This window comes from Perognathus longimembris, chromosome 10 (genome assembly GCF_023159225.1).
Source record: "Perognathus longimembris pacificus isolate PPM17 chromosome 10, ASM2315922v1, whole genome shotgun sequence".
NCBI lineage: Eukaryota > Metazoa > Chordata > Mammalia > Rodentia > Heteromyidae > Perognathus > Perognathus longimembris.
The window spans coordinates 14,472,328-14,485,426 of NC_063170.1; positions in this window are offsets into that span (position 1 = coordinate 14,472,328).

The window sequence follows — 13,099 nt, forward strand, 5'->3', positions numbered from 1 at the left end:
AAATCTTTCTGGAGGCCTTCTGTAACTGGGAAAATCTGTAAGATCTGGTGGAGCCCCAAATCAAAGTAAGAACCCCAAAAGCTAAGAAAGGGAGCTAGTATTGGACTTCTAACTTAGAAATTTTGAAGAATAAGGATGATAATCTGGTAGGATAAGTAGGGAGAAAGCCCAAGAACAGCATTGTAAGTATGTTTCTGTGAGATCCAGTGCTTCTTGGGTAAGGGCTATGATCATTTTGAGTAAAAGGAAGAGTCTAGACAACTCAGTTTTGTGTTATCTGCAATGACTTCAGGATATTCCATGTTCTGTATCATAAACACTAGGAGTGACTTTCCTACGAACCCTGGGAACAGGCTCTTTTCTCGTTCAGTGATTAGTCATTCTTATTAGCTAATTCTCCAGAACATTTTGAGGAAAAAGGTCTACATGCACTGAGAATAACTATGGACCAAACATTTGTTTTCAGATTAAAAAAAATCATGTTGTACATTAAATTCCTGAGTTTTGTGCAGTAAACCAGGGAGTTGTGTCCAGCAATATACTACAGTATTCAAGTATGCCTTATGGAAAAAATTCATTAATAGTTGGAAAATTAGGTGTGTGTATATATATGTGTGTGTATGTGTTTATACTTCTGTGTGCATACACTTATATTAGTGTGTGCTTTTAAGATGCTTTGTTTCTGTCAAGTAACTGTACAATTTATTTATTTGGGCACAAATGTTGCAGATGTTATGGACTTATTTTTATATGAACTTCATTATTTCTAAAATTCCAAAACATGCTTTTCATCTGTTTCCAGCTATCAATTTGGGCCCAGATGTACTATTTGTAATGAGATATTTCCTTGTATTTTAGAAAAGAATGGCAATTTTCATGTTTTATTTTCCGTGGAAGAATAAAAGGCTTAATTCTCTATTTATTACATTGTTCTATGAATATTGGAGGGAAAAAAAGGAAACAAGGCAGGAGCCTTACAGGTAGAAAAATTATGTTTTCATAATACCAGAATCCAAATGTGGGTTGCTATAATTCATCTTCAGAATTTCAAAGCATTCTTTTATGCTTGCTTAACTGCTTTGCTTACATATAATTTATATAGCATACAGTTTACCTATAGGAAGTGCATGATCCAAAAGTTTCAGTACTTTCATACGATTGGGCTATCACCACAGCTTGATTTTAGAACATAGTTGTCACTCCCCAAATAATATTTTCTTTGTGTCTTTAAGCAAGCATTGATCTACTGTCAGCCTATAGATTTAGTGACTCACAATATTTTGTATAAATGGAATGATGCAATATGTAGTATTTTATGACACTGCATTCAATATTTTCAAAGGTTTTCCAGTTTCAGTACGCATCATGATGTCATTCCTTATTTTCTTTATTCATTTCATGTTTGCACAAACCTTAGGGCTTGAACTCAGGGTCTGGGGGTTGTCTTTAACCTTTTGGGCTCATAGCTAGCATTGTACCACTTGTGCCATAGATCCACTTCCCGATTTTTGGTGGTTAATTGGATATGAGTCTCATGGCCTTTCCTGCTCAGGTTGGCTTTGAACAGAAATCCTGAGATCACAGACTCCTGTATAGCCAGGGTTACAGGTGTGAGCCACCAGCACTCAGGTATTTTTTTCTTGAGGTTTTCCATATACATGTGGCATGTTTCCTTGATCCATCTATTATTTTCTTGAACATTTTTGTGTTTTCTTATGAATAATGCTGCGCTAAATATTTGTATTCAAGTTTTTGTGTTTTTCTCTGTTTTTACTTCTCTTAAGCATATACCAAGAAATGAAAACACGTGATCAGATGGTAACTCTGTGTTTCAGTTTGATATTTTGTAAGCATTTCCCACCAGTTTGACAAGAGGATTCTAATTTCCCCACATCTTTGCCAACACTTTCTGTTTACTTTCTTTTTCATCGTTTAACACTTCATATTTTACTTATTTTAATTTTTATTCTTTATACAGAGTTTCAAAACAATATGTCAGTTTATGAGTACTTTCTTCTTTTATTCTAGCCATCTTTCTGGGTCTGAAATGGGATTCAATTTTACATTTCCAACTGTCAAATAATAGTGAGCATCTTTTCATGGGTTTATTGACCATTTCTATACCTTCTTTATGTAGCTTCTACTATGTTTAAATTGTCCATTCAAAGCGTAGATGAAAATTAATTTTGAACAAGTTTATTGTCCCAATTTTTTATTATTTTTAATCATTAAACTTTAATAGCTTTGGAGCTTTTATTCTCTTTTATTTTACATATTTATAGGACATAGTGTGGTAATTAAATATGTGCATAGGCTGTGTATGATTAAACCAGGTGATTAGCATTTCTAAGTAATTTAAACATACTTTTCCAATATTACTTAAGATAATACAGAAATATACTGCACATCTTTTTCATCCCAGATCAACTTTGCTCATTTCTAGTTTTGGAATACTCAAATATTTCCCCTAAGTTTTAAAATCAGTTCCATATAGTTGTTTGTATGAGTTACTTTAATCTACTTACTGTCTGTCCTAGCCTAGGTCTTCTGTCACAAAATGTGTACACACACTTCTCTCTAATTTTAGGCTTTAAAATTTTATTAATTTGATCACTCATACCAAGTATATTTTATCAGTTACAGACTTAGTTGACTTTCCTTTAAATTGTGTTTATTGCTTTGTAAGATAAGTAATATGCTTCTTAAGATATCATTATTAAATCCTAAAATGAATATTTTAAAAAAATCTATGAATCTATGTGACTATTTTCAACTTTTAGTAAACTTCTATAGGTATTGACATACAGGTATATATCTTCACCATTTTTCTTTTATAACCCAGTTGTTGTATTTATTGCTTTGAGTTTTCAAGTAAGTTTGGTTTTATATTTGCTTTTGGTAACTATTTGTAATTTTATTGCATTATGATTAGGAAATTGACCAATGTCAATTTTTTCCATTAATTTAGTACTTTTTTTCAGGTTAGGTGTCTCATTCCATACATTGCTATTGACACTAACTTGACATAATTTAGGAGAACAATTTGTCAATATCCTGTAATATTATGGCAGTATATATTCTGTGATATGGTATCCCAGCTACCGATTTGTATAAAATTCATCCATGTCCATACACAAAGAGGAGGTATAAATGCATGTATATACAGACAGAGGGGCATTTTTCATATCTATGTATATGCATACATGTACACATGTGTGCATGTCTGTAAAATTATAACTAAAATGTATCAACCTAATTAACTTGCAAGCAAATATTCTCCAAATGTTGGATTGAGTAAGCCATGATTCAATCACACAGTGGTTTGCAACACAATAACTAAAATGAGTTAGCAAATACATGAGCAAATGAATTTCAAAAGTATATTATAACACATAGTAGGATGTAAAGTCACAATACATGTACTGTATGGAAGCATTTAAAAATTTTTAAATAGTCATCAGGATACTGTATATCATTTCTGGAAATATTTATTTGCTTTAAAAAATGCATGAAATGTTGCAGACTGACTTCTGTTCATTGGTCACCTTGACAGTGGGAAGGGAGAGGGAGAACCAATATAATCTTGTATTATGATTTCTGCCATACTATACTGTTTATTCTGTATAAGGAAATTGGAGCAAGCATGGTGAAATAATAGTCTCAGTTTAATATGGGGTCACTTGACTCATTTACCACATTTTTCTCCATATGAAGTCCAGAGACATGAAAGATGCTCAGGTTTAAGTGACAAATTTGGAAGTAAGTCCTGGAAAACAGACAACTCAGACTAGAATTACTCCCTAATAAACCCAAGAATTTTTCCTCATGGAAAGAGTTGGATGTCTTCTAGGTGATTAGGAGGCAGCAATGGAAATAATGGCTTAGAACTTGAAAAATGCAGATTCTAGTCTGTGTTAAAACAAAAATCAACCTAACACTCAAAGTGGAGGGTAGGAACAGAGGGTTTGGAAAGAAACAATATTCTTCTCAGAAGATTTTTAGAGACCTTCCTTGGAACATTTAGCAGAGACCCGTACTTATGGGATGCAAACTGATGCTATTTATTGAGAGCTTACTATGTGTTAGGTACTTTACCTTTATTTGTTAATTTAACTCCTTATAATGACCCTAGATAGTCTGGGGCAGTTGGAAATAATAGCTTCCATGCTTACAAAGCCTATACCATCCTATCAGTTGCCTGATTATCACTCAGGAAATTAGGGAGCTAGTTTATGAACAGCTTGAAAAATAAAAGGAAAAGTAAACCTGCAAGACCACTGAAGGGTTAGAACAGACAGAGCCAAGCACATTTGGATTCATAATTTTTCTTCTGTTTTTAAAATCTACATCATTTGTGCAGGTTATAGTCATAAATAGAAGGGACTGGGGATGGAGTGTGAGAGATTAGACCAAATGTCCCACACCTAGATGTTGAAGACAGAGCTGTCTCTGTTTCTGATGAGGGGATTTGTGCTCCAGAGAGACTGTGTTAATGTCAATAAGTCTGTGGTCGACTTATTCTAAGTCCCCTTTGTCTCTGAATTGTTGTAATTCCCATGTAGGGTCAATTTGGACAAGTTCTCAGAAAATCAATGACCCACACATATACAAAAGAAAGCAAACTTCATTCCCTAATTTAAGCCTGTTGGAAGGGTAATTCACTATATTAACTATCAGGAAGATTTGCAAATTGCATTCTGTGTGACTGTCTCCTCCCCACGGATGCAAGTTTTACAAATCCTGAGAATGATTTCGGTGGATATTATCAGCTGATTATGCATTTTTTTGGGATGTGGCTCACAGCCATGGGTGATAAATTGGGCTGCTACACAAGGGGACTTTTGATCAAGAGCACATTTCTGCATAATGAGAAGTAAAGTAGTGCAGATTAATGGTGTCAGACTTTTAATGGGACCTGGAAAAATGGCTGGGAGAAGGATTCTTCTTGTAGAGATCAGCTCTGTCTTCAGTCTCACAGACTAGCATCCAAGGAAGTCCAAAGGGAGGCATTGAAAGGTCATTGCGTCTCTCTTTGACAGATGTTGGCACCAGCGTTTCTGACTTGTTTCCACCCCATCTTTGTTGCTGACCTTTTCCCCATTGCCTGTGATACTCAGAACAGTAGATGTGGAAAGCTGTCTAGGGTCATGGATTTCAGAACTGCCATAAATTAAATAAATTATAAATGGGAAACATAGTTATCCCCTAGCATTAAACTCACTAGCATGGCTCTTAATAAGTAGGAAAGGCTTCTGAGAGGTGGCTCATCTTTGTATCTGAGGGAGAGTAGCAGACCAAATCTATGTTTTACCTGAGATCTCTTTTTTTTTTTTAAATTCCTTCAGCCAAACCTGGAAGAAGAAGAAAGAAATATCTTTAGGAGCTGGGCATTAGTGGCCGTTACTTGTAATCCTACTACTTGGGAGGCTGAAAATGAGAGGATCATGGTCCAAGGCCAGCCTGGGCTGAAAATTATGAGACTCCTCATCTCAACCCAGTGGCCTGGTCTTTCATTCCAAGCTTTGTAGAAGGCTAAAATTGGAATGGTACCCAGGTCAGACTGGGCGGAAAAGTTCACAAGAATATTTTTGCATTGAAAGAAATTGTATTCAATGATATGTACACTTATAATCTCAAATGTAATAAGAAGCCTAAAGTAGGTGGATCACTGCTTAAGCACACTTCCTGTAGGAAGTGAGACCCTATCCTAAAAATAACCAGGGATGGGGGCTGGCTCAGTGAAAGAGTGCTTGCTTAGCAAGCATAAAGCTCTGTGTTCAGACAGATCTCAGAGAGAGAGAGAGAGAGAGAGAGAGAGAGAGATGGAGGGAGGGAGGGAGGGAGGGAGAGTTATCAGTATTTATGCCTGTAGGTAGCCTATAAAGCCTGTAAACAACAGGTTAGGGCCAAGATTAAGGCTGAGTTATTCCATGAAGCTTGGAAAATTGCTGTTAATACCTGGCAGTATTTATTGAGCACTAACAGAATACCTACCTAATATACATGCACTTTGCATTCATTATTTCAGTTAATCATCTCCCCTACCACATAGGTATTAATATTCTCAGTGTATGGATGAAGAAATTGAAGCTTGGAGTTATTAGTTGCTTCTTGAAATCCTTCAGTTAGCAATAGTATTGGCAGAAATAGTCATGGGTATAGGCATGATCACAATTGTGAGCATTCACGTAGCTCTCGGGCTCTGTGTGGCCTATTCTAAGAACCTATTTATTTATGGGTTCAACCGAGTGTCACAATGCTGCCACAAGACTGGGCATTGCAGTTTTCCATCTTATAAATGAGGATGTTGAGGCAGAGTAAGATTAAAGAGATTGGCTAGGGGCTGGGGCAAGAGTGCTTGCCTCGTCTATATGAAGCCCTAGGTTCAATTCCTCAGCACCACATATAGAAAAAGGCCAGAAGTGGCGCTGTGGCTCAAGTGGCAGAGTGCTAGCCTTGAGCAAAAAGAAGCCAGGGACAGTGCTTAGGCCCTGAGTCCAAGCCCCAGGACTGGCCAAAAAAAAAAAAAAAAAGAGATTGGCTAATATCAGGTAGGTAGTACGGTACACAAGGTACACAAGTATGCCCTGGACCTTACCAATACTAAGTGCTATACTTTAGGTACCAGTCTAAAGACAACATATTGTAGTGACTGGAGTATTTTCTTTGCCTTGTCCCCACCGCCTCTTTACCTCCACCCACTTCTGGCTTTGAATCACTAAATTTATAAATATCTCTTGCAACGTCATGGGCTCCCTCCTCCCCCTGCCTCTACATTAGCTACATCTGCAATCTGTCTGCACATTCTGCATTCTTCTCTTATTTTAATATATACCACATATTACCGGAGATACTTGCACACCATTTAGTCTTCCCTTATTGAATGTAAGGTACATGGAGACAGGTGCTGGTTGTGGATCATTCTTCCTTAGGATTACCTTTTCAAGGTCTCTTCCAATGTTCATATTAATAAAATTAAATTTCTAGTTGTGTTTGTTACCCTAGTTCATACACACACATACACACACACACACACTTTCTATAAAATACTGGCAATTTGGAAGGTGCATTTGGGACAGTCTGTAGTATGTTTTAATATAAACTATTTATCAAAGCCAAAACTCCTACTGAGTTGCTCCAGGGGGTACCATAAAAAATAGGCAACTGCATTCCTGAGTTGTAAACATTGAAATGCAACAAAGGTGCCCCAGGATAGCCAAATGGAAAAGAAAATCTCTTCCTCATATGGGGTTTTGAGAACAGCAAACCAACTGTGATTTCAATATCAGTACGAAATCAAAGGCTTTGTGCCTTGACTTGCAATCAAAGATTCTCACCATGCTGTGGCAATATATACAGCATGTTTTGTGGTAAGTAGAAAGTAGGATGTATTATTAATGATAGTGGGTTTCCCAAGTGAAGTTATGGAAGGAATGCCCCCTTATGATGGGATGAACACATGATCAAATAAATGGATGAATGGAATCGAGTCACACCTGAGTAGCAGTGAATTCTTTCCCACCATAGTGTGATGCCTCTGCTTTGTAAAGACACTTAATGAATGTGTAAGTTCCCTTTTCAGGAAAATCCCATACAATCAGTACATTCTGATCTACATGCCACAAAGGGGAAGAACAGCATAAAGAGGCAAAGGTGTTTTAAAAATAATTCACTGGCATCATAATTTATTTTTGTGGTTCCTATATTCTATGTTTTTGGTTTTTGTTTTTTTTTTGGTTATTGTTTCTTTTGGAATACTAGGGTTTGAACTCAGGGCTTCATGCTTACTCGGCCTGATTATGTGCCTGGAGTGCTATCACGTGAGTCATGCCTCCAATCTGGCTTTTTGTAAGTTATTTTGGCTCAGAGTCACACAGACTTTGCTGCCCAGGCTGACTTCAAACCACAATCCTCTGGATTTCAGCCTCCTGAGTATCTAGGATTACCTACCATGGATACTGGCAATCTGGACCATATATCCTTTTGGCTGCTTGTTTTATGCTAGAAACTAAAAGCTCAAAGAAGAGACTGAGCTGTCCACTGTGGAAAGAGACCAGAGACCATTGGTAGATAATTAAAGGAACAAAAAAGGAGGAAAAGTAAAAGCTGAAGTCTAGGCTCTTGTGTGTAGAGCAATTCTCTAGGATATTCTCAACACTTCAGAGCTGACCTAGTTATTGTGGCTGCATCTTTGTATGACAGTTTTTTCCCACTCAACCATATCTGTGACACTTTATGATGTTTATAAACCCAATGTCAGTCCCACTGCTTATAATTTGCCTTTGATATCCAAAACTGTTTCATTAGGCATGCCTTTGTTTATTCCAACTTCATTTCCCTCTTACATCTTCTTAATGACTTTTAAGCTCAGACTATTAATCTTCTTACCCAAGTTAAACCTTTTCTTGCAATATGTTCTTTTAGAGATATTTCCACCCTCAGAAAGTTACATTCTTTTTTTTTTTTTTTTGCCCTCTGTAGGCTTTCTTGAGGACAATAATTATCTGGAAAGCTTTGTTGTCAGTAATACAGAAGGAAATGTTCCAGTATTCGATGGGATTGTGGGGGGGGGGGCGGTAAACTCCTCTTGAGATATTCTTCACATTAAAGGTTGCCAAATAAATTGTTTGATGCAATTCACTCTGGAAGAATGACTTGAGTTTCTTTCTGTTGTGCTCATTGTGTGTACCTGGGAAGGAAGCGTTGACTAAGATCACTATGATGTAGTAGAAGTATAAACAGAAGAGCAACATGGTTAAAGTTTGTGTAAAGATTTATAGTGGCAAAGGTGACTTCCATTAGGGAAGATGTTGGGCAGACTTCCAGAATATACATAAATACATGTCAGTTTCAGAGGCAGGGGAAACTGAATTTAAGTCCAAGAGAACAGAGGAAAGAGAAGAAAATTGCATGTTGTATTGAGGAAAGTCTTCCTTCTGTCAATTTTATGGCTTTTTTCATTTTTCATGAATGTAACAAGTTCTTTTTGAACACTGAATTTTCTTCAACACTCTGACCTTTGCCTTGTAGCCACGTCCCCAAGACAACTCTGCTCACATGGCTAACTCCTACAAGTTCCTTTAACTTTCAGTCTAAATGTCATATAGTTAAGGTGGCTGGTCATGAAAATTTATCTATGTGTATAGCCCAACAGCAGAGGAGGGGGAAAAAAAAAGGATGAAAATCTCAGGCTCTATTCATATCGGTGATTTCTTGAAATGGACATAGGCTTATGAATGAATATATCTACCTATTCACACCTGCAGGATTTAGCACTCTAATGATTGGTGGGTTGGTCCATGTATCCATTCACCTCATGAATGTTTGTGGGCATTTACTAACGATGCCAGGTGTCACACAGGACTTGCAGCTTGACTCTATAGAATTCACTATTATTTACCTCAATTAAATAATCAAGTCAGCAATTTAGTTACCACAATGGCACTGTCCTGTTAAGGAGAAGCACAGGTTTGAGGGGAACTGGACTAGTGGCCAGGCCCATTAGAAGGTATCTGCAAAGTGTCGCACATTATCATCGGCAGAGATGAGTTTGAGTTTGGCCTACTTATGCATCCTCAAGGGAATACACTGGGTATTTTGCAGAGGGCTGTATACACATTCACTGTGACATTACATTTTCCATCCTTGCAAGCTTAGGGGCCCATTTCTTAAAATAAATCTCTCTCTCTCTCTCTCTCTCTCTCTTTCTCCTCATCCCTCTCTTTTACTGTATGTGTCACTCTCTGTCTCTCTGTATGTATATGGAAGTATTAATATGTATATATGTATACATATATATGTATTCTCATATAAGATGATGTCATACACATCTCGGTATATTCCTTGACTTTGGATGCAGTCACATTCCAACAAACCCACTATAAGTTGAAAATATCACAAAGGAAAATGCATTTACTTCACCTCATCCACAAAATATTGTAGCTTACCAATTATTCAGTACACTCTAAGAATGCCTGTCTATTGTTTACTGTGATGACTCAGGACTGGGTCTTGCTACCACTATTCTGGTGTTGTGAAAAAAGTCCCTGCTGCATCTCGTTAACCCAAATCCAAAGCCCGAAGTATGCTTTCTCTCTAGTGTGTGCCATCATAAAGCTGGAAAATTGTAAATCAGATTGTGTGTGTGTATGACAAATACATACATATGCATATATATATACACACACACACGTTTATGTACACACGCGCACACATACTTTCTCTGGAGGACCTAATAAATGAACCTTCTATGGGAGAAGTTTGTGTTTAACTTTGTTCTTATTGTAGCTACAGGGAACCCAAGATATCAGTTCTGGGAGTAGCATAAGCCATCTGACCAGGAGAAACCAATTTGTGTCCCTACTAATACTCCAGGGCAAATCCTCTAGGGAAGGATAGTCCATCTTTCTGAGACTGAGACCATGCTGATGGTCTCTGGTCCACCCACAGCTCATAGATGCCACCCTCCCAGGGGGCCCAGCCCTTCTTCTCCCCATGATGTTTCAACCATGACTTTTTTTGGGTCACTATTAAAAGGAGGAATTCAGAGCAGAAGGCGATGCAAGGTTACTTCCAGATTTGCAATTATAAGACTTGGACTTCATGGAACATGGGAATTAAAATGGCAAGGTCTGTACCCCAGACCTCTGTGGGCCGTCCCTTGGATGGGCTGCAGAATGGAGCCTGGTGAGAGGTAATTAACCGCAGATCACTAACAGCTCAATGAAAAGGCCTGGGTCCAAGAATTCCTTTTGCTAGAGGTCCTGGGAGCATTTGCTGCAGAAAAACGAGTTTGCAAATAAGCACTTTTCTTTGTGAAATCTCCTTTCCCAAGCACCATGAGCTCCCAGCTCTGCTGTCAGTGGTGAGGGCTGTCTTTTTATCTTGAACTTTACATATTCTTCTCCTTTAGCCCAGTCACACAGAGCCCTTTGGCAAGTCACTCTCTCTCCCACTGCGAATTGTTGGGGACCAAGGGAAGAATAAAGTTCAAGTCAGCCAACTTTCCTCCCCACAACTCTCTTAACTCCACCTCTCTTTGTGCTCAACAATGGGTTTCAAAATCTTTGGTTTCCTTTGTCATGGGGAAAGATGCTGGAGTCAAACAAAAGAAGAACAAAAGTTCCAGACAAGCTGAGAAAATGAGTGTGTGTGTGTGTGTGTGTGTGTGTGTGTGTGTGTGTGTTTTGTAATGTCAATGCTGTCCCCAACCCCTGATTAGCTTTGTAGTCCCCAGGAATCTATGTCATTTGGAGTTGAATTAGTGGTTTGAGCAAGGTTTCTTCCAACTTCCTGCTGGAAAATTTAACCTCTCCTTAGTCTTTGGAGAAGCAAGGAAACCCAAACATCTTTTGTATTTGTTCGGCCTGCCTGCCACACATTTCTTGCATCTAAATCCCAGATGCCTATGCTCATAACCTTGGCCACTTTCCTCTTCCTAGATTGTTATTGAATGCCCTATTTAAAAAAATAGTCTTTACCTGCTGCAAAAACCATTGTTCTGGGTTGGGAATATGGCCTAGTGGTAAAATGCTCACCTTGTATACATGAAGCCCTGGGTTCCATTCCTCCGCACCACACATATAGAAAAAGCTGGAAATGGTACTGTGGCTCAAGTGGCATAGTGCTAGCTTTGAGCAAAAAGAAGCCAGGGACAGTGCTCAGGCCCCGAGTTCAAGCCCCAGGATCGGCAACAAAAACAAAACCAAACACACAAATAACCGTTGTTCCCACTGCCACCAACATCTTTCTAAGGGCAGTTGTAACCTCATCAAGGCTAAGCTTGGGGAAGGGTGGTCAATATGGGCCCAGGGTTTTCTCAAATCTGTCCATCCGTCAAAGCTTTCTCTGAATAATTCTCCCTTCTGTCCTCTCTCATGTTAAGAATGGTCACTCACAATGCATGGCTCTATTTCAGCAGCTAGGGTCTTTTCTTGAAATGAACTTGCTTTCAGGAAATTCTTTTCCTCCTGAAGTGTATCCATCCCTGGCTAGATGCTACTATCAGGGTCTTTCTCCAGCCTCAGTGGGTCCCCCATATCTGCTCACCTTTGTGGCTATCTTGGAACATCCTAGACTTGAGGGTGTCCCTCCAGGATAGATTACAGCTAAGGGAAGCCACATTGGCTTAGTATCAGTTTATATTTCTGAATGATTGAGAGGCATACTTCGCCAGAATCTACGGTTTAAGAGCTCTGACTATTCTGGATTTGAATCCTAGCATTAATTCCCTAAGGCTCTTGTTCTTATTCTGTGAAATGGGTAGAATTATATCAATGAGTTCTGACTATCAAAGTTAACTGAAAGAATGAAGTGAGGAATAACTCTCTGTGTGCTTCTGCCTCCAACTATCTCATCCTTTCTGTTGGAAGATTTCACCATTCCCAAACCCCACTGAAGTCGTTAACAAATATGGGGGCAGGAGAGGAAAGAGTTAAAGCTTGTCTCTGTTCACCACAAATCCACAGGCTCTAAATATGGTTCCAGTGTTCAGGCTTTAAGTACGGGCTGCAGTTAACTATAAACAGCTGTTGGAAGATAATAGCCTTCTCCTGGTAAAATAAGGCCAGCCTTCCTTTCCTCCTAACAAAACCTGTCTTGCAAAGAGTGTTCAGAACAGAACTGATAGATAGATAGCTCACAGTCTGGCTGTAATCAGAATTCCAAGAAGGGGGCAGGGGGAAGAATTGTCAGCCTTCCCAGATCCAGCTGACATGTATATAGCAATTCTATTTCCATTTCCAAAAGCCCGAACACTTGGGGGCCTCTTATCTGCAGCGCATTCTCCCAGTTGTTCTTGGGTGGCAGGGGGGTGACAATGCTGGTCCCTGTTGCTCTCTTCCTGTGCCGTCATTAACGCTAATAACTGGAAAAATGGTAGACCTGAGCCAAGAAGACACATGCATCGCTCTTTATACCATGGCAGGTTCATTCAATTAATCTTCTCTCCCATTTTGGTAAGTATGAATCAAAGCTCTCAGTAACATGATTCTATATGGAGATTGGGTGCCTGTAGGTCCATTTCAGAGTGTAACAAAGGCAGGATTCCTGTGCGTTGCTTTCATTGACCTGCAGACAGATAATGTGTGTGTGTGTGTGC